Raw genomic sequence first — 25903 nt, forward strand, 5'->3', positions numbered from 1 at the left:
CACATAGAAAGGGTACATAGGGAACAGTCATACTAGCAATGTGCAAACTAGAGAAGTAGTCATGTAATTTGTAGTATCAAGTGGTTTATTGCCATGAAAAAAAAAGACGCACAACTCATGTGTGCTATTTTTTTGCAGCTGGACCTACAACACAGGACACAGTGACTGCAGTAGGGGAGACAGCAACAGATGAGGACCGGGCTGGGCAGGAGAGGCATGGTGCCACACGGGACACACCATCAGTGCAAACTAAACGGCGCACAATTGTTCCTGCACTAATACCAATGGTATCCGGGGCTACAGATATTGAAGAAGGCACACAGGCTGCAGAAACACAAAACCCAGTGCAGGCCACAACACAATCCTGTGCACCAAATACAACTGGCAGTGGTGCAAGACAGAGGGCACAGGCCAACACCAGCAATGCCTCCTCAGGTACAGACTCGGTCTTCGCAGGGCTGGAGGGTAACATGTTGCGTGTGCAGCGCCTGCAAAGTAAGGGGATAATGTCAATCCAGCACCAGCTAGCACAACACAACCGCCACATGTCTGAGCTGAGACTTGGGGAGACAGCAATTGCACAAGCTTCAGAGGCAAATCTGAGGGAAAACAGAAGGGATAGGCAGGCCCGGCGCAGGGAACAACATCGGCTACACACCCACCTGGACCTGTTCACAAAGGCTGTCAGCTGGCAATCCACAGCAATATCCATGCTAGCACGGCGAACAATAAACATGCAACATAAGTTGGCACACTGCTGCCAGGACGTTGCTCGGGGCCTGGTGCAGGTGACACATGCACTAGACCAACTGTGGGCTGTTGTCACTGGGGGAATTGGAACACCAGGGAGCCTGGACACAGATGGGCAATCAAGCAGGAGCACACCGACTCCACCAATACCGGCTGAAAGGTGTAGGAGTGGGCGTCAAGGCAGAGCTGTGGATGACAACAGCAAGGCAAGTGCACAGGCTGAAGGAGGGGCATCAGGACGTGCACGCCAGAGGTGAAGGGGCGGCATGCATCAATGGCATGTTGTGAAGCAACACATGTCATGAGGACTACCAAACTCACTTTCATGATGGCACTGTGAGGACAATAACATGTGCTACCAACAAAGTTACAGTCACAATGCGTGACTTTTCACATCCTGCAGTTAAGGGAATAAACCTATTTTCTTTTCATCAACATTGGTCATTGTGTTATTTATTCTCATCTAGAAGTAGTTCTGTGTGATGTCATCACGTCTCAGGCCCCCGGCAACTGCCCCGACTCCACCTGCACGTCTGCGTTAGGGAGCTGGATCCTCCTCATCTGATGTGTCTGATTCTGTCAGATCCACTGGGGTGCCCTTCTTCGTAGCGATGTTGTGTAGCATTGCGCAGGCCATGGTTCAAAAGAAAGGGAGGTACCCTAAAAATCGCGATACGGACTGGGTAAGTATGGCAGCAGATTCTGATATGTCCCAAAAGGATGGACACAGATATGTCATGAGAATTTGAGCACAAAAAACATACTAAGCAAAGGTTAAACCATACCAGAGTGTATATCAAAATACAATTTTTTTTAAAAAGAAGAAGGGACTAATCCTTCTTTATGTCAGCTAAGATCAAAATAATACAAATAGACCCACAACTGAGTATGTTAAGAAATATTTTGTACAATTTAATACACATATATTGTTTAAAATACAGTTTCCTCATGAAATTCATAAAAACATAAAAACATAAATATTTCATACATCAAGAAATTTTTAAGAAAACAACAGTCGACGCGGCGTTTCGGTGATATTTCAATGATGTTCACCTTCTTCAGGACAGTTTTCTAAATAATGGAGAATATTTGTATTATTATCACATCCCTGAATTGCTGACATTACTAATTCATACCCTAATACACTCTTCAATTTTACAAAAACATACCTTGCAATATCTCTCTATTTCCGTAGAATTACAGCAATGCTTGACAATCAAGGTTCTATCTTGTCTGGGGAGATATCTCACAGTATAAGTCTGAAGGTAATAGACAGCACTTAATTACAGTCATACTATCCACCTTATGACTAAATCTTTATTTCAAACATTTTTTATAAGGCACATTACGTTATACATACCGGTTAAAAAAAAGTTTAGAAATCTGAGATGCTTGGTTGGAGCCACCGTGTTGGTTTATTATCTTTACTCAACTAAGGCAGTGGATACAAAATGGGCATACAATCAATTGGTCTCCATATCAAAAATAAGGGAGAAATTTTTACATTAAAATTTGTATAAACTTGCCTAAAATGACAGGTATGTCATGGAGCCCGTTACGGTCTACATATGAGTCGCATTTAGATGCTGCCAACCCCTCGAGGTACCGTCATGGGTGATTTTCATGGAATTTGTCTTAATCTAAATTAATGTTATATATAGATTTAGAAAGAGAAATTGTTTATATCCTCAAACAAACTTACGAATAATGTCTTGCTTGCCCTAATAAGCAGAATCAATTATTTATCAATTTAACTGATCTTATGGAAAATCAGATAATTCTGTGCAGGAGAAAGCAAATCTATAGTACTTCCTTTCGAGGACCTGTGAATAAAGAGGAGCGATCTGATGTCTATTCTACCATTCTTCTTCACCCGCCAAAGAAATAAGGCTAATTTATATTTAATTTTTATAATTATCGATTTTGGATAGGAAGCCGCCTCATGTTATTATTATTTGTATCTTCTGTCTTTGTTCGATAGCTGTACATCCTAAATATTCATTACTATTTAAATCGAAGAGTACCCTGTGATTAATATACATTGAGTAGTTTAGACCTTCGCTATTCACAAATGTCCAGACCGTTTCTATATTAGTACGCTCAATCCATTACTAGTATCGTCCTTCTAACTACTCAATTATTTCATAGGATGAACTAAGATTTACGAAATCAGCAGAGGAGAAAATCCACAGTTTGCACCAGAATTCGTTATTTTAGGTCAAACTGTCTCCTTTCGCCGATACGAGAACGTCCACACTACCGAGCTTACCTTCAAGGTATGATACGGCCTCCCTGCATCCAACCAGCCTCTTGATCCGAATAGAGATCTCAGCTGTTAGTCGACACCTATTTACGTCATGGCGCATAGGTCAAGGGTCACTGCCTTACAGATTCGTGAACCTTCTTTTGTTAGTTTTTTATGGGTATAGGGCATTGCATTATACTCATCTTTTTCTTTATTGTGTAATATTGAATTTATATTCTAAAACGATGATATTTGGACCAAAAGATTTTTTTGAAAGACATGCCCATCACGTGACACGTAGCTCTGCTTCGCCGGTCTTATTTTTCTTTATAATTTCCCGCTTTTGTGCTGTGATAAAGCAATCCTTTGTAGGGTGGTTATTTTATATAAAATATTAAATAAAATAAAAGCAATATTTTGTAGTTCCCATCGAGTATTTATTAGACACGATGTGAATGTTCCATACTGATCTCGCTGCGTAATAGTAGCGGCCATCTTGAAGTGCCTCACCTACGGTTATATCCCTTCAGTATTGCAACCCCAGATGGGACTGAGGCGCCAATTAGATCTATTATTTTAATAGAAACAGAACTTTTTTGGGGATGAATTATTAACATATATTGAATTACGAGTATTTCCCGTTTTGGTGGCACATGGTCTTTAACGGGTATGTATAACGTAATGTGCCTTATAAAAAATTTTTGAAATAAAGATTTAGTCTTAAGGTGGATAGTATGACTGTAATTAAGTGCTGTTTATTACCTTTAGACTTATACTGTGAGATATCTCCTCAGACAAGATAGAACCTTGATTGTCAAGCATTGCTGTAATTCTACGGAAATAGAGAGATATTGCAAGGTATGTTTTTGTAAAATTGAAGAGTGTATTAGGGTATGAATTAGTAGTGTCAGCAATTCAGGGATGTGATAATAATACAAATATTCTCCATTATTTAGAAAACTGTCCTGAAGAAGGGGAACATCATTCCAATATCACCGAAATGCCGCGTCGACTGTTGTTTTCTTAAAAATTTCTTGATGTATGAAATATTTATGTTTTTATGTTTTTATGAAGTTCATGAGGAAACTGTATTTTAAATAATATATGTGTAATAAATTGTACAAAATATGTCCTGACATACTCAGTTGTGGGTCTATTTGTATTATTTTGATGTTAGCTGACATAAAGAATGATTAGTCCCTTCTTCTTTTTTTTTATTTTTTATTTTGATATACACTCTGGTATGGTTTAACCTTTGCATAGTATGTTTTTTGTGCTCAAATTCTCATGACATATCTGTGTCCATCCTTTTGGGACATATCAGAATCTGCATTGCCCAGGCCACCACAATCTTGCAACACGTCTCCGGGCTGTACTGTAGGGTACCTCCACTCTTATGGAGACACCGAAACCGGCTTTTGCGGATTCCAAAGGTCCTCTCAATGGTGGCTCTTGGGGCTCCCTAGGCAGTGTTGTGCCTCCGCTCAGCAGCTGTGGATGGATTGAGGTAGGGTGTGAGGATGTAGTCCCGCACGGCATAGGCACTGTCTCCTGCAGGGATAAAGTATGTGGATGTTTAGTAAGATACTGCAAGTACAGACATTTCATACTACTGTTTGTGTGTGCCAAACAATTACCTAGCAGGTATACCTCTCCAAACTCGCCATTTGTGATCTTTTGACGGTTTGGTGGGCAATAATTTTTAAACATTAAGGAGACATGTAAGGGCACTTTTTATGTCCCCAATGTTGGTAAATTGTTTGTGGGCAATTTTGAAAAGAAAAACACATATGATAGCATTGTGAATCCTTGGTTCGACAATGTGCTCCATTGGAGGTACTACATTGACAAATATAATTCATTTAGAGAGGAGAAAAATCAACCCTACCATTTATCTGGAGTGGTTTAACTCTTGTACACCTATCCTGAACTTTACCTTTGACTAAAGTAATAAAATGATTGAATATTTAGCTCTTACAAACATGCCGCTAAATTTTACACAAAGCCTACTGCCCGTAATACTATACTTCAGTACAAAAGCCATCATCCAAACGGTCTGAAGTTTGGGCTTCAATTCGAAAGTTTCTTTTTATCAGAAATAATTGCAAATTCAGAAGGGACTATTTTCATGAGGCTAATATTTTAGCCCAAACATTGGAGGACAGAGGATACCCTTTATGCCTAATTAAAAGATCTTTAAAAAAAACATTGGAGAGGCTAGTGACTACTTTTGGTATGCAAAGTAATGCTCTGACTAAAATTGTAAGGAAACATTGGGCCATATGTGTCATCAACCTGATTTGCGATTCTGAAATAGCGATATTTTAGAAATCGCTATTTCAGAATCGCAAATTGGGATGTATGTACAAATTCGCATTTTTTTTTCGAATTCTTAGTATTCCTTAATTGCGATTTGCAAATTGCGAATCGCAATTAAGGAATACTTTCACATTCATTTCTATGGGCCAGGAGGCCCATAGGAATGAATGGGAAGTTATTCTCAATTTGCGATTCGCAATTTGAGAATCGCAAATTGAGAATAATTTCAAGGGTGCAGGGGTGTCCAAAGGACACCCTGTTGCACCCCTGAAATAAGCATGGGTGCACATGTGGCGCACATACATGCCCTAAGGGCATGTATGTGCGTCACATGGCACTTTGAAAAATGCAAAAATGTGCATTTTTCAAGGAATTCGCAAACAGGGCCGGACTGGCTACCGGGCGTTTTTGTGTGCTGCATAGCTGGGGGCTAATTACTCTGCTGTGGGGGCTGATTTTGTTGATGGGGACCCACGTGCCTTTTGAAATAAAAAAAGCAAAACAAACTTTGTTCAGCACACGCAGGTCCCCATCAACGAAATCGGTCCGAGCTCGGCAGCACACCAAAATGCCCGGTAGCCAGTCCGGCCCTGTTCGCAAATTACCACCAACTTGAAGTTGGTGGTAATTTGCGATTCCTTAAGGACAATTAGCATTTTTTTTGCTTCATACATTGCATTTAAGGAATCGCAAAATTTGCGATTCGTTAAATGCAATTGTAAAATAAGGAATCGCAAATTTTGTGATTCCTTGTTTTGCACCAGATTTTCCTTTATACATACCATTTGGCAAATTCGCATTCGCAGAATGTCGGCGTTTGCAAATGCGAATTTGCTTCAAACATATGGCCCATTGTCCCTTGATGCAATCCATTGGCATCTACAATGACTTGTCTCTTTTCTCATGTAAAAAGGGCCCTAATATAAAGGACCATTTAGTGCGTGCCTCCTTGTCTAAAACCAATTCCCTGGACTTGGTGCCTTCAAGGGGCCTTACCAAAATCCTTGGTCATTTCAAATGTCGCAACGTTTTCATGTGCGACTCTGTTACTAATACTATACAGTTTCTGCATGCTAACATTGTTTACAGTTTAAGGAACCGTACTAATTGTAACTCCCTGCATGTTGTTTATTCAATCTGGTGGCCATGTAATCTCAACTATAGGGGGACGACAACTCAAAAATGTAAGTCTTGCCTTTCACAACATAGGAGTTGCATAGGTGCAGAACTCTTATTGCCACTCTGGTGTTGAATTTTCGTGATCATAACCTCACTCTGGGATTAGATTGCAGGTCATTGAACTGATATGAAAACCCCTTAGGGGTGGGAAAATTCAAATGATGTCGAATAGAGCAGCATGTCACCAGATTTTGAAATGTGATAGCATTAGCAAAAGTCTCAGCACACTAGAGGAATGCAATTATCTTGCTCTACATTGAATTGGTATTGAGTAGACTTTGATCGTATGTATATGTATGCTGCCATGTTTTAGCAAGTTTATATAGATGTTATGGGCACATAATTCTTCTAAAAGGTCATTAAATGTATTAAACTGCCACAGAGTATGATGTTCTCTACGATGCATTTAGACAGGTCTGCTCTATGTAACTTCTTCTGACCTATCATTATTGCTGAGTCTAACATAACACAAAGTTCATGACCAACTAAGCTTTGTTCTGTCTATGACAACTTAGGTGTTGAATGTGTGCCTTTCTTGAATGCATGAGTACCTTGTTAATATGACAACATGTTTACTACTTTACAATCATGCTCAAATTAGCTCTTCTCCAGTTCCATTAACAACAGGAACAGCATCGCATATTGCAGTTCTTTTTATGTTAAGAAATGACTTTTTGTATCCCCCAATTAAAGGCATCTTTGGTATATAAGATTACTGTACTTGTCACTCATTCTCAATTTTCACAGGAGCACTCATGTTGCAGCGCTTGCGCATCGTGCCACGGCTTGCGACAATCTTCGCAATTCAAGCGTTGAAGCTCCTTTTTCTGCTTTTAAATTCAAACTTCCGGGGCCCGTTGAGACCCTTGGTGCCCCCTTGTACGCATCATGTTCGAACATCTTTGATATTGGCAAATGACACTGTTGATGCCTTGCAGACACTTGATATATGAGTTACGTTTTCTTAGAAGGAATTGTTTTTGCATCCTCAGGATATTGTTGAATTAGAAGAACTTGTCCACGACATCCTTGGGATTACGATAGTATTTTCGTGGCTGCACATGAGCGCTGTGCCACGTGGTATCTATTTCAATTGTTTTTTATATTGTTGTTTCATTTTTGAAGTGGTTTATGAATTTAATTCTCTTTTATTTGTAAATTTTTCAGTTTTAAACATTTTTTCATGTATGAATGGCTTATTTTGACTGGTTGCTCAATGGCACAAGCAGTTGTTCTTCATTGCCGATGGGGAGCAGTGATACTTTAGATTCTGCCGGAGCGCAGCTCTACTGAGCTGGACAGAGAGTACTGCAAGAGACTGTTGGTTCCATCGACAGCAAAGAGATTCTGATATTGTGATGAATGTATGCTTTTTTTGTTGAAATCTCTTTTTCCTTAGCTGTAATTGTTTGTTAATATTATACATTTTTGCCTCAAAATTCCTTATTAGCTTAGACATTGTGAAGTAACTTGGGCTTGTGGGAGGTCCCATAATTTGCGACTAGGACTCTCAGGCTCAACTGTACATTTTCATGTTGCAATGACATTGACATTTTTTTGGTCAGTTTCAATTTAATTTATTTTACACTGACTGCCAGTGGTCCAGTTATCCTGTCTTGTAATTATAATACACTTGCAGTGCAGGGATCTTGGATAGTCATACTTGCCCTGTGGTTTTCTCGGCTGACCTACAGTTAATTAAGACTGAACAAGTAGGTTAATCTACAACCATTACATTTTGTGGAATTTGAGGAGCACTATTTAACACCGTTTTGTACTACATACTTTTTTTTTTTGAGAGAGAGAGATAACAATGTTTATTTAGACCATAGTCTCTAAAACCATAGACAAACTTTGGAATCCACATAACATAGCGATAACATACCTAAAACACAATTCATGTTAACACAATTTACAAAATTATAAACCCATAAAATTCTCAATATTAACAGTACTTCTAAAACGTTTTAAAATCAGCTTCCTTCTTTTAATTTCTACTTTACAAAGCCCTGTGTCGCTTTCAAGAACTTCCCCAAAGCAATTGTAATTTCTATGGATGACATATCCGCAAGAAGACTAGCCGCTTGAGCACGTGAGTGCACCTTATATTTTAAAAATATTGGACATAAAAATACTTTCTGTATTGCTAAAATCAATGTGCAATCAAGCAATATATGCAGAATGTCATTTCTTATTCCTAGGCCACATGTACAAATACCGTCTGCTTGGAACAGTGCAGCATTTATTTCCCTTTCCATCTTCTAAGGGTTAATACCCACACAGGCCCGTAGGATTTCATGTCTTAGCCATTTATTCAGTAAAAAATCCAAATATAGAAACCCGGCCTCCTTTTCCCATGCACTCCTTACCCAGTTAAATGATTTTTTCACCCTCAAATAATCAAGGTCATGTGATCTTGAGTATTGGAGCCCTTGATCCCTAAGCATTTTCTTTGTAAAGACTATGTCCAGGGATGGGTGCAAAAGGCTCAACTCTAGGTGCCCTGCTACAGTCTGGAGGGTTTTCCTGACATCCCGTGCCCAACCAAGACTACTAGTTTGGATTTCCTCTCTGCACCATGTTGAGACCTTTTGCACGCCGCCTAGCTCCTGGTGTTTCCAAAATCTTAATAAAGATATTTGGGTCAATATATTCCAGGCTGTTAGCCCTGCCTCCATCCTAATTGCTTGGATCATGATACTATTTGGTAAAAACAGCAGCATTTTTAAAATCTTTCCTTCTTCACGAAACCACCCTCTCTTAGCACTCAAATATATGTGATGTGATAGGACATTTATATAGCGCACTTTCACTCCAAGGAGCATCTTGGCGCTAAGACTCCGAGTCCGCTGCGTAGATGTACTGCAGCTGAACTATCCAACCTGAGGAGAGATGGAATTCAACCTAATGCTTTGCAAGCTTGCTCTGAGAGACCATAGATCCAAGTTTTGAGGGCTTTCCTGAAACTCTGCTCGGTTGTCATCTGACTCAACTGGTCAGGGTTTTTGTTCCATGCCCTCGCGCCGATCACTGCCAGGGATTTTCCTCCCTTCGTTGAGAGTCTAAATTTAGGAACAATCAGTAAATTGGCTGAGGCAGACCTGAGCATTCTGGAAGGATAGTATCTCGCAAACTTTTTACGTAGATACATCGGGCCCTGCATGTGAAAGGCCCTATAGGTGATGGTTAGGACCTTAAACAAAATACGTTTATGAATAGGGAGCCAGTGCAGGGCATCCAATGCTGCTGAGGCTGAGGACCTTCTGTGCCACCTAAGCACCAGTCGTGCAGCCGCGTGTTGGACCATCTGGAGCCTGTGAAGGGCCGATTTATGGGCTCCTGCATACAGGCTGTTACAGTAATCCAGTCCGGATGTAATTAGTGCCACAGCCACCGTTCGCCTGGCTGACAGTGGGAGCAGATCGAAAAATTTCCTCAGCCCCTTTATGATGTTAAAGCAGGAGCCCGCTACTGCCCCCACTTGCTGTTTAAAAGAGAGGGTATCATCAAATTTTATCCCCAAATTTCGTGCTGCACTAATTGTGCTTGGAGATGTTTCCGTATCCTCTGGCCACCATTTCTGAGGGGTGAAGGAGTTATTAAGCCCAAATGCCAAAATTTCCGTTTTAGCGGAATTACACTTCAGATGATTGCTTTTCATCCAAGTAAATGTTGCTGCCAAACAGTTTTTAAGGTTTAGTTCTGCATTCGCCATATCTTTGTCCAGAATTAAGACCAGCTGCGTATCATCAGCATACGCAATTGTGCTGATGTCAAAGGAGGCAATTAGCTTGATCAGGGGGACCATATAAAGATTGAACAGCCTAGGGCTCAAACATGAGCCCTGTGATACCCCCGTCTTCAGTGACTTTTCCTCTGAGCAGAACTGCCCCAACGTGGTTATTTGGCGCCTGTGCGTTAAAACATTTTTTAGCCACTCTAATACGGTTCCTGCTATGCCTGCCGATGCCAAGCGGTTCAAAAGAATGTCATGGGACACAGTATCAAGCACCGCAGATAAATCTAAGAGGATCAGGACAGCCTTCTTGCCCTGATCCAAGGCCGCTCGTATGGTTTCCATTATAAATAGGAGGCACTTCTGCACCATACAGAACTTGCGGGAGGATCATAGCTGCAAATGCATTTAACATGGGTCTATGTGACAAATCGCCATATTCTTTGTTAAACTTTTTCAGGCCACAATCTGACGAGAAGGCTTTTGCAGCTTGTGCCGCCAAATGGGTACCCCACTTCAATGCACTATCAAAACAAAGGCCTAGATATTTATATTCATTTACTATTTCTAATTTATCTCATCCTAGAAATCAATTAAATTTTATTTTTAAAGCTCTTCCCAAATTTTAGGACCTTTGTTTTTTCCATATTAACAATTAAAAACTTTTAATCACAGTAATTTTTAAACACATTTCCGTTTGGTCAAGGATCACCAGATCATCAGTGTATAAAAGACAAGCCACTTTTTTTCCATTCATACGCGGACTTGCACTTCTTTCTATTTCTAGCACTGCAGGAAGATCTGCTAGAAAAATTGAAAAAAGCAGAGGTGCCAAAACGCACCCCTGTCTAAGGGCATTCTTTAACGGTATTTTGTGAGTTAGTGACCCCTTTGTATCTCTAATGACTTGGGCCCAGTTGCCACTGTGTAACTCTTTTAAAATATTAAAAATGCCCTCTGGTTTTCTATATTTTTCCAGGACTTCCCAGAGGCTATTATGGTCCACAGAATCAAAAGCCGCCCGGAAATCGACAAAGCAGCAGAACAGTTTACTATTTTGCTCTCTCCATTTCCTGGCGAATGCCCACAGGGCAAAGCAATGATCTATAGTGGAGTGACCTTCTTTAAACCCTCCTTGTTCGACTCACACAATAGATCGCTGCTCTACACAGTCTTTTAATTTACTTAATATTATTTTCACAAAGATCATTTCTCCTATATCTAATAGGTTAATAAGTCTGTAATTCTTTGGGGCATGTACGCCCCCTTTCTTGTGAATCGGCCTAATTATTGCACCCTTCCAATTTATGGGAATCTTCCCTTCTTCTAAGATTACTAGAAACATCTTAGAAAAGAATTCTGCCTACCAGGTCTGGTTTGAATTTATTATTAGGGATGGTGGGTTATCTGGGCCTGCTGCTCTTGTTAAGTTCAAAGTCCTTATTGTACTAAGCACATTAACCGTAGAGAAATCTAATTTTAGATTCTCTACTAGGTCTCTGCAATCCCTTGATCTCTCCTCTCCAGTTTACCTCCTTGGGGAAAATAATTCCTGTAGTTAGTCTACCCAGGCCCCCTCTACCCAGGCCCCCTCTTCCACTACGCAGTTCATTTGGGCAATAGAAGGTTCTGTAGCTGATTTAATTAGCATCCAGAACTGACGGATATTCTTAGATTCTATTGCCTCCAATAATTTTCCCCAGCATGTTTCTTTATGAATCCTTTTAGCATTACGAAGTAGTGAGGTATATTCCCTCTTTATCTTGGTGAGATTTTCAGCCCAAGCCGGGTCAAGATTTTTACGTAGGCTACGCTCTTCTCTCCTTAGTTCTCTTTTCTTTTTTAAACAATCAATATTAAACCAATTTCCCTGTTTGGACTGCATCTTTTCTTTAACCTTGGGTGCCCTTGCATCTATTCTTAATTCTATACTTATACATTTGACTACTTGATCTAATTTACCAACATACCATGATAAATTGTGGCCGCTCACACATCCTAACTTAATATTACGTTGCAGTCTAGTTAACCTATAAATACATCTGAAAAACGGGTAGTTATCTGCTTCGGATAATCCATCTCTTGTGGAATGACTTTGTCACAGTCAGCCTGTGGAGATATTACTAACTCAAATTTTATTAAATTATGGTTACTACATTCCGATGGGCTAATCCTAAAATCTGTTACTAGTTCAAAGTTCCATGCCAGCATGAAAACATAATCGATAGTGCAATTTTGAGTCCCATATTTGAAGGTTTTCTTTGCCGGACAGTCTTGAGCTAGCCTACCGTTCAAGCAGAAAAGGCTTTTTGACGCTAGAAAATTTCCCAGCTTAGCAGCATCAGTCGGTATTATATTTTCATAAAACTCTGTTTTTTTTATGTTGTATGAATCCAAAATTTCTGTGTACCAATGGTTAAAATCTCCCACCAACAAAATCAAATCAGTCCCATACTTATCGCAAAACGAATCCAAATCATTCTTAAAATGTCCAATTTCGACCCCATATTCTTCCTCTGAACCCAATTGCATATAAACATTTAGGATCAACATATTTTCATATTTTTTATCAGCAAACGTTGTAGATATCCTACAGCCCAAAAGCCACTTACACGTCACAAGTACTTGGGATAACCTACTCACTATTTTTGTAGATAATAAAATCAATAATCCACCTGCATCGCGGCCAGATCTAGATTTTATCCCTGGACGGTAAATTTGTCGAAACCCTTCAACGACAGGGGGATCTCCACAAAGCCAGGTCTCTTGTATACAGATGATCTCATTGTTTTCAAAAATTCCTGCTTTAACGGTGTAAGGAGACCATTTATATTCCAAGAGGCCAATTTTATGCCATTTGGATGCCCCATTACCTATTCCAAATCACTCAGTGGCGCGTTAAGTTCAGTTCCCTCCATATAACGCTGAGAAGGGCCTGCAGGGCTTATGCTATAACTCCAGTTCTTCCAGGCATTTGTCAGGTCTGAGTTATTTATTACTATAATAAAGTTTTCCAACCCAGTCCCAGGATGCTTGTTTCCGGTCCATGGAAGACATGGCTTGGCAGTTCGGGCTGCACTGTTCCCATGAGGCACAGGGTCAGACTGATTTGCATATAGCCATGTCTGAAATGGGGTGGCTGAGTGGGCTAAATAATGGTGATGGATTAAACCCAGATCAGTTGACTGGGGGTGAGTGTTTGATTTGCACAGACGCTCCGTCCATCATCCCCTTTTGTATCGCTTTGTTCGCCCTAAGTGTGGCAGGGTATGCTCAGACGTGAGTCCCTTGCTCACTTGGCCACTGGATTCAAGATAGCCTGGCTGATGAGGATTATGAATCCGAAACCGGTCCCAGGATGCTTGTTTCCGGTCCATGGAAGACATGGCTTGGCAGTTCGGGCTGCACTGTTCCCATGAGGCACAGGGTCAGACTGATTTGCATATACCCATGTCTGAAATGGGGTGGCTGAGTGGGCTAAAGAATGGTGATGGATTAAACCCAGATCAGTTGACTGGAGGTGAGTGTTTGATTTGCTCAGACGCTCCGTTCATCATCCCCTTTTGTATCGCTTTGTTCCTCCTAAGTGTGGCAGGGTATGCTCAGACGTGAGTCCCTTGCTCACTTGGCCACTGGATTCAAGATAGCCTGGCTGATGAGGATTATGAATCCGAAACCGGTCCCAGGATGCTTGTTTCCGGTCCATGGAAGACATGGCTTGGCAGTTCGGGCTGCACTGTTCCCATGAGGCACAGGGTCAGACTGATTTGCATATAGCCATGTCTGAAATGGGGTGGCTGAGTGGGCTAAAGAATGGTGATGGATTAAACCCAGATCAGTTGACTGGGGGTGAGTGTTTGATTTGCTCAGACGCTCCGTCCATCATCCCCTTTTGTATCGTTTTGTTCGCCCTAAGTGTGGCTGGGTTTGCTCAGACGTGAGTCCCTTGCTCACTTGGCCACTGGATTCAAGATAGCCTGGCTGATGAGGATTATGAATCCGAAACCGGTCCCAGGATGCTTGTTTCTGGTCCATGGAAGACATGGCTTGGCAGTTCGGGCTGCACTGTTCCCATGAGGCACAGGGTCAGACTGATTTGCATATAGCCATGTCTGAAATGGGGTGGCTGAGTGGGCTAAAGAATGGTGATGGATTAAACCCAGATCAGTTGACTGGGGGTGAGTGTTTGATTTGCTCAGACGCTCTGTCCATCATCCCCTTTTATATCGCTTCATAATAAAATGTAACATAAAATATAACTATGTACAATATTGTTCACACTCTCTTCTTGCCTCCTAATAAGCATTGTGCTAATAGTCCTCCTCATAAATTAGCTGGTGTTGCTAAGGCACCTCAAAGATTTTAGGATGGGTTTAGGAGGGGGAGTGCGTGAGGCAGGGGAGAGGTGTGGCACAGTGGCTAGGGTGGCTGACTTTGGAGCATGGGGCTCACGCTTCTAACGGTTCGATCGCTGGCAGCAGCTCAGTCTAGCACCATGTGAGTCTGGGCAATAGCTTGCTTAATCTTCCCAACAGTCCCTGCACCTTGAGACCCATAGGCTAGAGGAATGATGCAGAAATGGTGGGCTAGGAGGTGGTAGGTGGGAGGCAGTGCTGTCTAAGGGGGCTATGTTGTACTCTCAGTACGACAGATACAGTAGAGTGTATGCCATCCAGGAATGCAACTAACTCAGTGAGTTGTTTGCTTATTTCCTAGATGACCCAATGCCATTCCCACTCATTTTTCCAGGATACATCACTTCTTTCCACAACCAGCCACTATTTCCATTGTCTGCGCCAAATATTGGGAGCCATTTTATCTCTCAGCGCAGCTAGAAGTTCTCAGGCAAACTTCTGAAACATTCTGCATGAGAATGGAAAGTATAGAAAATTGGTATTATCAAAATTAGAATATAGATTCGACTTTCACATTAAATATGATTTAAAATGATGAGCTACAGGACTGGAAGAAGAATTCTCTTATTCCTTCACACACTCATTTTAGAAATAATTAGTTGAAATAAGGTAAGACTGTGTTAGTTTATGGAAAGGCTAGGCCTACACTAGTGGTACAGTTCCGTTCAGTTCATAAAACTGTATTTGTTTTTTGGTAAACCATAAAAGTCACATATACACACACAAATACAAAATAGCTGAAAAAAAGACAAAACCAACCTTGAGCAGCTAACCCAGGTGCAGCACATGAATAAAGTGTAATCAATTATCAACTTTCAGCTGCATCAGGACAGTTGTCCGTTTTTAAAAAAAAATGCAACACCGGAACTCGGCAGTCAAACAATTGCTTTTCAAAGTGCCTAGTGCCTTTTTTTTGTGCAAACTTTCCTGGCTAAACAACAGTATGTAAACTAGGACTTGTAAACAATAGATTAAGTGCATAATAGCTTTCCAGTGAAGCTGACAGGTTTCAATCAAGTATAATTAATTTTCTTAATGTCAATGACTTACAGGAGAGATTTAAAATTTGGCCAACCAATAGATGCTGCCTTAGTGACAGTCATTCGTAAAGTGGAATAATGTGTAATTAACAGTACCAGACCAATTATTTTCCAACTAACCTCCTTAAGCGCATAGCAGAAGAAAAAAAATCTATATATAATTTTGCAAATGTATTCTGATTGGAGTAGTCGGAGCTAGAACAAACCTGGCCTACATTTTTTGATATTCAAAACCCTCAAAAGTGGTCAAATGTATTCCTGGCGTGGTTTATTGTATAACTCGAAGAAGGACAGAAAGTGCAGCATGTTCTGGCATGATTTACAGTCACAGGAGAATGGATCCAAAAGGGCCTTGTGATATGTTTGACTCGGATACAAGACCAATAGGTGAGCAGGGCCAAATCTGAATCTAGTAAGATAAAAGATTTTAAAATGGCTAAAAGGATACAAAAGATAGTGCTCAATTTGTTTGGTCGTGATCAAGGGTAAATACTCAACTACCTGCTTTTTGCTGCCTCCTTGTATTCTCAATGAATATTTAAAACATCTCTTTTTAGTAGGGATTTTGTATCAGAGATAGTAAGCTAAGAGTTTATGAAGAAATGCTGCCTCCCCTTGTGAGTCAGCTGGGTCTTCACATAGCTGAGCCATGGTATTTTCTATTCATGGTCACAGTTTAAACAATCTTGGATTCTTTCCCGGTTGAGGGACGGTTCTTCATTGACCCAAATTGAGTGCCATAACATCATAGGTGCGCTTTGTATGCGGTCCGCCAGAGGAGTTAATCACAATTCCTGGTGATAAATAATAGAAGGCAAGCCTGGGGGGCAATAATATTCTTCTAAAAATACATTTTCAGTTCTATGTAGGGTGGACAAATTGCAGAAACCCCACACCACAGCACCATACAGAATCACAGCAGAGCATCGGGCAGTATAGCTGTTAATAAGAGACTCGGTCAGTCTGCCGCAGAGTTTCCTAGAAAACCTAAGTAGGACCTCAAGCGTTCTATCAAAACTCCTCTTCTTGCCCTCTAAGCGGTGGGTTCAAGAATTTTTTTGATCAAATGAAATGCCTAAGTAGCAAAAAGTTACTAGTAGTATGTTTTTCCATTACAAAGACAAGTCCTACTTTTTAGTTACCATGCATTCTGCCATCTGAGCTGTTAGGGCCTACTATAAGGGTTGACCTATAAGTAGTAAAAAAACATGATTTAGGATTGGCAAGTGGTTTAACATGCCAGGTCAAAAAGGCATTTTAAACTGCATAGCAGGCTGTATATGGCAGACCTCAGCTTTATTTTAGGGATAATGTAGTGGGTGGCACAATATTTGTGACAGGTCCCTAGTCCCTATACATTTCCAGGCCATTGTTGCACAAGATATCATCTACTAGGGACTTAATAAGAGAACCACATGTGCCAATCATGATTAAAGCACATGTATTGTACCACTGATCTGCAGGGGAAAAGTGCCCAGAGTACTAATGTCAACAAAAAACAGATTATGCAATAAATTGGCACAAAACAACCAAAAATCTGGTTGGTAACCACAGAAAAAGTGCCTGGTACAACAAATATGTACAGTGTAGGACCTGTGTAAAACAAAATAGACACAATTCAGCTGTGTGAAACCTGGAGTGAAGAGTGAATCTGCTTGCATTGACTGTAGGACCCCAGCCATTTTTTCAAATGTCACCCAATAGATCTACTGTGTCAGCTTTGGTACATCAAACGTCTACCCAGGCATAGTTGTAACTAAACTCTTTTCAAGCTCACCACCATATTTTTGTTTCTGTCTCTTACCTCATGTTTGTTGCCATTCCAATTTACTTGCTAATCAGTGCAAAAGTGCTTGTGCTCTTTCCCTAAAACATGGTACCATTGACATGCCTCCAATTGGCAACTTAAATTTACTTGTCAATCACTACAAAATGGTTCTACATGTTCTCATGGCCTGTAAATTAAATACTATTAGTGTGCTGCAGCACTCATTGTGGTGACAAACAAGTAGTCTTCTTAAACATGCATATAGGATTCTCACTGGAGCGCACAGTTGTAAACTGCCATTTCCAACTCGAAAAAAATATTTAGAAATCTTAAACCTTCATTTTTTTAACTTAAACATCAACCCTACAGTGACTCCTAACAGCTGCAAGCATATGGTATGTAAAATGTTGGACACGTGGATTTACCGTTTATATAGTAAAAAAATCCTAAAGACTTTTTTCGCTGTTGTAAGGCTATTTTTGCCATTGACAAGCACTGGGTTAGCTCTTTACATTTTATATAGTGTAGCTCTAGATGGAGAGCAGGTACGGAGGTACTTATTGAACTGTTTCACATTGTACAAGCCCCTATTCGCACAGTAACGTCACTTTTAACAACATTTCTCTGACGACAGGGACTTTGCCTTATCTAAAAGGCGGCGTCAATGCCACCTTGTCAATACGGCACTCTTTCATGCAATACTTAGTGTGAAAGGGGCAATGGGTGTTGCGGTGGGCGTTTCACCACGAAACCCATTGATTTTGGCAATGCCTCCTATTTACAAGGGTGGGAAAACCTGGTCTTAACACGGCAAAACAAGAATCAATACGTTATTTCTCCTTGTTTTTGCTTTTTCTATGTGTTTTGTCTTGTATAGCACACATAGAAACATCAAAATGCCATGAATGATTGTTTATGTGCAGGAAGGTGTCTCTTCCTACGCATAAACCATTATTTTAAAAAAAATTATGATTTGCAACTTCTATGTGTGCTGCACAAAGCAGCACACACAGAAGTTTAAAATCGCCATTTGTGATTATTTTGTGCAGCAAGGGACGCATTCTTGCACAGACACAATCATTCCCTCAAAGCAAGCACCGTCGTACTATGGTGGAAGGATGCCTGCGTTTGTGCTAGGCAGCTTAATTTAGCGCCAGTGCTAGGGAAAATACAGGGATGAACTGTATATTTATAAATACGACTCATCCCATCGTTTTTAGAATGGCGGAGCGCGGCGTTAACATTTTGTGCTTAACGCCATGATCTGCCGTTTCATTGTCAATATATCCCTTCGTTTTTCTGTGCCCAAATCTGCAGTGTATTTCTGACTGTAAACCGAGTGACAAGACTGTGACTGTTTTTAGTTGATAGGTTTTTGATTAGTTGAATACATTGTGTCAAAAGAGGTTTAAAAGTGACAGGATGATCCATACTGGCAGTACGGCTTATGAAGAGTTGTACCCAGCCCTAAATTACACTTCAAAATACCTTGCCTGCACACAAACAAAAGGCCTTGACACTCAGCCTTTTGTCACCGTAGACATTTAGGAGTCAAACCGAGGAAGCACAGGGAACTGGTCAGAACTAATTTGGGAGAGGGCCAGGGTTTGCCTCACACACAAAGGCTGGCAATAGAGGAAATATGTTGCAGACATTTTATTCCATAGCATCTATATTCATGGGACGCATAGCTCACACAGCTGCATGCACACATTCTCCACACCTGCACACCACAGTATAAAACACAACTCAGGTAATACCATGATCCTTTGCCTTTCCCGTTGTGAAGCTGTAAAACATAGGGGTTTGTTTGGATTGCTGAATAGTATTTGAGTGTAATAATCTTTATTTTTTGGACAAATGTAAAAGACACATTTTCAGCAGTTTTTACTTTAAATTTCTGCACAATGGCTGAAAGCAGGAATCCTAGATTTTCAGACACAAAATTAAGAATCATGGTGGAACATATTATTAGGGTTGAGTCAAAATTATGTAAGAAATTGGGATGTTGGTTGACTGGTCAAGCAGCAACCACAATCCTTGTCAGGGCAAAGCACAAGCAGACCCCACATTAACCTCTGCTCCCCTCCTTGGTAGCTTGGCAAAGAGCAGTCAGGCTTAACTTAGAGGCAATGTGTAAAGTATTTGTGCAACACTTCAAACAGCAAAACAGTAAAAACAAACCACAATAGAAGTCGACAAAAGACTTAAAATAAAGGTCTTTTTCAATAAATAAAAAAGACCAGGACAACAAAAATCTAATTAGTAGAACAGGAGATATTGAATTTAAAAAATAGCATTTAAAAGAACAAAGTGGCAATTGGGCAAATCTGATCATCCATGAGAACCGGGACAACGTCACAAGTTCAGGCCGACAGCGATGCAGCATGACCCAGTTCAAAGGACCCAGTATGGCCTACTGAACCGAGTTTTTAAACCCTGATTGCAGGAAACAGTATGGGTACGCACAACCATTATTAGACTAACCACTCCTGAGGCGAGATAGCCGGGAGACGAAACGCTTTTTTAACTATTCCACCCGAGAACTGATTTTAAAGAATACTTTTAAAATTTCATGTTGGATAAATTGTTGCACTGTTTTAAAACTGCTTTTGATTGTAAATTGCACCTTAAATTGTAGCACGATATCCCAGAGCCCTCCCCCACCTCACCTGTTGAGAACTCCCCGCGCTGCCGATTTCAGGGCTGCGGCGGGTCGGAGTTCTTGGCGCCAAAATCGGAGCGAGCACAAGCCACGCCCACCGACACAGGCCACGCCCCCTTCGCTAGACCTTAAAAGCGAGCTCTACACTGGCCGCTATCAGAGACTAACCACTCCTGAGGCGAGATAGCCGGGAGACGAAACACTTTTTTAACTATTCCACCCGAGAACTGATTTTAAAGAATACTTTTAAAATTTCATGTTGGATAAATTGTTGCACTGTTTTAAAACGGCTTTTGATTGTAAATTGCACTTTAAATTGTAGCACGATATCCCAGAGCCCTCCCCCACCTCACCTGTTGAGAACTCCCCGTGCTGCCGATTTCAGGGCTGCGGCGGGTCGGAGTTCTTGCCGCCAAAATCGGAGCGAGCACAAGCCACGCCCACCGACGCAGGCCATGCCCCCTCCCACCTCACTAGAAATGTGCCCTCCACAAACGCGCAGCGGACGCGCGCAGCGGGCGCGACGATTGCGCGCCGAAGGTGCGCCTAAGGCAAGCCCGTCTGCGCCCGTCCGCGCACGAACGGGCGTAGGGCCAGAACCCATGCCGGGCATGGACACCGACAGGGTGAGTTACGCGCGTCGCGTCCTACTAAGTCTCAGACCCACAAAGAACCCACAGTGTAATTATGTACACGATTCAGATGGACATTTCATAAACTGTGTACTCTGTCACTCGGTCAACTTACATCTGACTCAGGGACCTATTTCACACTCTGGCCTGAAACTAGCAGAACTGAACTGTAGGTCGCTCCCCATGCACGCCCTGCTTATTAACCACCTGCTCGTGGACCATGAGCTAGACATCCTGTTTCTTACGGAAACTTAGCTCACAACACACTCGGACTCGGATGTGGTCTTGGCTCTGGCGCCGGGCTTTCTTATCCAGTCCCAATTACGTCCCTCTGGTAGAGGGGGCGGGCTGGCCATTTTGCACAGAGATCACTTCTCATGCAGAATTAGCGATGCTCACATCACGGGCTCAGAGAGCTGCCATTTTACCATCCATCTGGCCCCGACAACCTCTCTGGCAGATCTTCTGGTGTATCGCCCCCCCGGCCATGTTGGTCCCTTTGCTAGCTCCCTACTAGAATCTATTTCAACACTTGCCCACTCTACACCTAACTTCACTGTACTAGGGGACCTCAATATTCACTTTGATGATCCCCTAGACACAGGGCCTGCTGACCTGATACTAGACTTGGCTGCCTATGGCCTCCAACTGGCCAATACCGGAGCCACCCATATCAAGGGCCACATGCTAGACCCAGTCTTTACAAATGTCCATATCCTCTAGGCCAAACCTTCCTGCCCCCTCCCCTGGACAGACCATTTTTTTGTTCCTCTTTTCTGGCCAGGAGAATTCAGGAAGCCCCCCAAGTCCATCACGTACACCCTGGACAGGGCATGGTCCAGACTCTCAACTGAGGACTGGGCCAGAGCACTAGAATCGATGACCCTCGTCCCCTCGAGGGACCCTGTCGTAGCTGATAGCAATTTCAGGAAGTGGATTTCCGACTCACTCGACTCTATTATACCTATAAAAACCTGCAAAGACAAGAGCGGAAAGACTGGCTCGGCCCCCTGGTTTAGCCTGGAACTCAGAGCCCTCCGCAAGGAATGTAAAAAAGCGGAGCGACTGTGGAGGAAGGACTGGCTCCACTCTAATAAAGATTCCTACCGGAGGACTGTGAGAGAATACAAAACTGCTTTAAAACTCTCTAAGGCCTCTTACTATGATAATAGGATAAAAAAGGCCACAAACTCCGCGAGAGAATCCTATCTCATCGTCAAAGAACTCCTAAAGGTACCACAACCCCCTTCACTGACCAGGGCCCTACCGGACAGGAGTAATGAGCTTGCAAAATACTTTGACTCCAAAATCTCCCACATCTTAGCTTCACTTCCGCAGCCTAGCCAGCTACCCTGCTGGGACAAAGTGACACCTGACACTTGCCCAGTAGGCGACCCTCGCCCACAGCTTAATGCCTTTAGGGCGGTCTCATCGGACAAAGTTGAAAAGACTCTGGCCAAGATGAAAAGTGGCTCTCCCCGTGACCCTGCTCCCATGAGGTTTTTGAAAGCAGTCGCCTCTGCGATTGTTCCTCCAGTTCTGCAGCTAATCAATGCCTCACTGTCCCAAGGCTCCGTGCCTCCTAGCAAGAAGGGGGCGGTAATTAAAGCCCTCCTCAAAAAAAAACAATTGGACCCCGCTGATCTGGCCAACTACAGGCCGATCTCGCTCCTCCCGGGCATCAGCAAAATTGCTGAAAAACTGGTTAACGTCCAGCTGTCCCAGTTCCAGGAATCTAACAATCTGCTGCGACGCTCCCAAACGGGGTTTCGCCCTGGCCAAGGCACGGACACTGCCCTCCTCGCCGTCATCGAGGAGGCAAGGTGCATTTTGGATTCGGGGGGGTCAGTGGCAGTGATCCTCCTGGACCTTAGTGCAGCCTTTGACACGGTGAATCACCGTGTCCTGCTCCACCGGCTGGCCAGGGCAGGACTCGGGGGCACTGCGTTGGCCTGGATAGAGTCATTCCTGACGGGCCGTTCGTTCCAGGTCTGGGATGGCAACTCCCGGTCTGACTCTTTTCCCTTGACAAGTGGGGTCCCCCAGGGTTCCTCACTTAGTCCCACTCTTTTTAACGCCTATATGGCCCCCCTGGAGGATGTAGTTGCCCCCTTCGGCATCAAGATTGTGAGTTATGCAGACGACACGAAATTGATCGTCTCTCTCTCACATCTCGATCAATGCCCAGATAATCTCTTGCACTGCCTCCAGAAAATCCATCTCTGGATGTGCGAGTCCTCACTCAAACTCAATGGGTCCAAAACAGAAGTTATGCTGATGGGCAAGAAGTGGTCAGCAATTCAATCATCTGTTTGGCCCGATACTATGGGTGAGGTGCCCGCCCCCAAGAAAGAAATTAAGAGTCTGGGGGTCTGGCTCGAACCGGACCTGTCAATGAAAACCCAGGCTACTAAAACAGCTGGTACCTGCTTTGGACTTATGCGGTCAGTCCGCAAGATCCTTCCTCTCCTTCCCCCTCAATCTAGGAAACTCCTGGTTCAAGGACTGGTCCTTGCACGTTTGGACTACAGCAATGCTGTCTATTTAGGAGCCCCTGAAGCTACTCTGAGCAAGCTACAACGAACCCAAAATGCGGCTGCCCGGATGCTGATGGGTCTTCCCTCCAGATCCTCTGCCAGACCAGCGCTTAAGACTCTCCACTGGCTTCCAGTGCGAGAGAGGATCGAGTTTAAGGCAATGTGCATCGCTCACAAGCTCCTCAATGGACAAGGCCCTTCGATCCTAGGAGATATGGTTACCCCATACAAAGCCTCTAGATCTCTGCGCTCGGACAATGAGCGGCTGGCAAGTGTCCCCAAGTATAGGAGGGTACGTACTGGAGGCCGCCGCTTCTCCGTAAAGGCAGCCACTCGCTGGAACTCGCTTCCCCGCAGTGTGCGGTTGGAACCCTGCTACCTGCGCTTCCGCAAGCAGCTTAAAACTCTGCTTTTCCCTAAATAAATCTTGTTTCTCCCCTCTAGGCCATTTCAAGCTCTCACAGCGCGGGGATGCCTTCGGGTCACCAGGCGCTTTATAAATCCTTAAATAATAATAAAAATAATAATAATTAATTTACAGAGGCTTACTTTATTAATTCCAAGTACTCTTTTTGTGGTAGTGTGGCTGAACAGCTTAGGCATTTCAGAGGTAAGTTTTAAACATTTGTTGCACACCACAGTCAATAAATGGTACACTTTTTAAAATAACAAAGATTTCAATATCATTTTAGACACCAAGATCATCGAAATCAGATATGCACTTCCAGAGTAATAAATATTACAAGAAAACAGTAAGATGCTCAAATAGCGTTTTTTGAGGTATGAGCCTAAAACATGGTAATGGTATCCTGTAGTATGTAAAACATACTGCATACAAATACTTGCAAGTATTTGTAGAAGTTTCCCTTTAGTACTTAAGGTGCTTGGGGGCAAAAATAGAAAGAATCACCAACAGTTCGGGTTTAACTGCCCTGTGGGTCTAGGTGCAGAGGCGCTGATCATAATGGCAGCTGCAAGCGCTACACAGTTTAGTCTAACGTACTTGTAACAAAAAGGCTGCAAGTGGGGACTTGGGGGCAAGTCCAGCAGAACCCAATTGGGGGCTTGTTAAGTGAGGGTCTTTGAAGCAAAGAGATGCAGTTGGTTGTCATGAATCCAGGCTGTGGGGCTTGGGTGCAGCGATGTTTGGCTGACTGGCAACTTGCATTGGAGGCTCTCACGTTCTTGGTTTTGACCTGCAGAGGGGACGTAAACAGACAGAAGGGCCACTCTCGGTGTGAGCCTCATCGGTCCTGATGTCCCTCAGTGGGCAGGTTCGTTTTGGCAGTGGTGGTGTTCGTACTTCAGTGACTTAACAAAACTTGGTTGAATTGACATACCCACCCACTCACAGACCCACTCAGAGACTCTCACAGACCCACTCAGACACTCATTCACCCACTCACAGGCCCACTTAGAGACTCATGTTCCTATTGACAGACCCACTCAGAGACTCATGGTGAACAACCTTTACAACGAAACCCTAACAACGCGGTACCATTACAACGCAGGTTTTAGAACGAAAGTTGTTACAACGACTTTCGCTGGAGGGCGCTCTAGGATAGGGAATAGTTTAATTTACTATCCAACACCTTCCCTACTATCCACGGGGACTGGAGTTGGAATAGTAAATTAAACTATTCACTATCTAGCGCCCCCCAACGCAAGTCGTTGTAACGACTTGCGTTGAAAAACCTGCATTGTAACGGTACACCTGGTAATACCACGCGTTGTACCGTCATACATCCAGACTCATCCAGATCCACTCAGACACTCATGTTCCTATTCACAGACCCACTCAGAGACTCATGCATCCACTAACAGACACACTCAGAGACTCACACATGCACTCACAGACACACATACACATACACCTATCTATACAGCCTATCACACACTCACAGAACTACAGCTTTTAATTCGTAAAATAAATACCAACCAACCCAACCTGGAATGAATAAAAGCAACCCCTGACATGTGTTTCGCTCTCATTAGAGCTCTTCAGACAGGTATAGTTTTGTCCAGACACAAGGGAGCAACCAGTATAAGTTAAAACAATACCCTTTCAGGCAAAGAGTGATGCATACATTATGCAAAAAAGAAGCAGATAACTCTGGGTAGTTCACAAGTTTAAGTTGAAAGCAGCTCCTGTATAGAGCACCCTCAACACCGGTGACACTCACCTCAAATGTGTGCTTTTCTATCAAAATCTTTAAGCATTGGATTAGCACAGAGCCATCCATGCTGAGATAAAAATGGACAAAGTATTTTGCCATTTCAACAGCAAAGTCTTTAAGCATTGGACTAGCACAGTGCTATCCATGCTGAGCTGTAAAATGACAAAAGCCTTATATCACTTCAGGCACAGTATTACAGCTTTGAAATGGTAAAATACCAACCAAGCAAACCTGAAATGAATAAAACTAACACCGACAAGTGTTTCGCTCTCATAATAGTTCTTAAGAAAGGTACAGCTTTGTCAATATATATATATATATATATATATATTACCTACTGGTGGTCGCCAGTAGATATATATAGTTAGGATTTTTTCCCTATGGGATTTTTGAAAATTCTATGTCTAATAACTTTGGCGTTTGTGGACGGAATTGGCTGA

At 42.5% G+C, this 25903-nt stretch overlaps 1 long non-coding RNA gene across 1 annotated transcript in view; it reads right to left on the reverse strand.

The window, feature by feature from the left end:
- Positions 1 to 4469: 4469 nt before the first annotated feature.
- LOC144827467 (uncharacterized) overlaps positions 4470 to 25903 on the reverse strand; it is a 175725-nt gene continuing 154291 nt past the window's right edge. The window contains exon 3 of the long non-coding RNA XR_013610202.1: positions 4470 to 4546. This is a non-coding gene — a long non-coding RNA (uncharacterized LOC144827467). The remainder of the gene's footprint in view (positions 4547 to 25903) is intronic.

Source organism: Lissotriton helveticus, chromosome 4_1 (assembly GCF_964261635.1).
Source record: "Lissotriton helveticus chromosome 4_1, aLisHel1.1, whole genome shotgun sequence".
Classification (NCBI taxonomy): domain Eukaryota; kingdom Metazoa; phylum Chordata; class Amphibia; order Caudata; family Salamandridae; genus Lissotriton; species Lissotriton helveticus.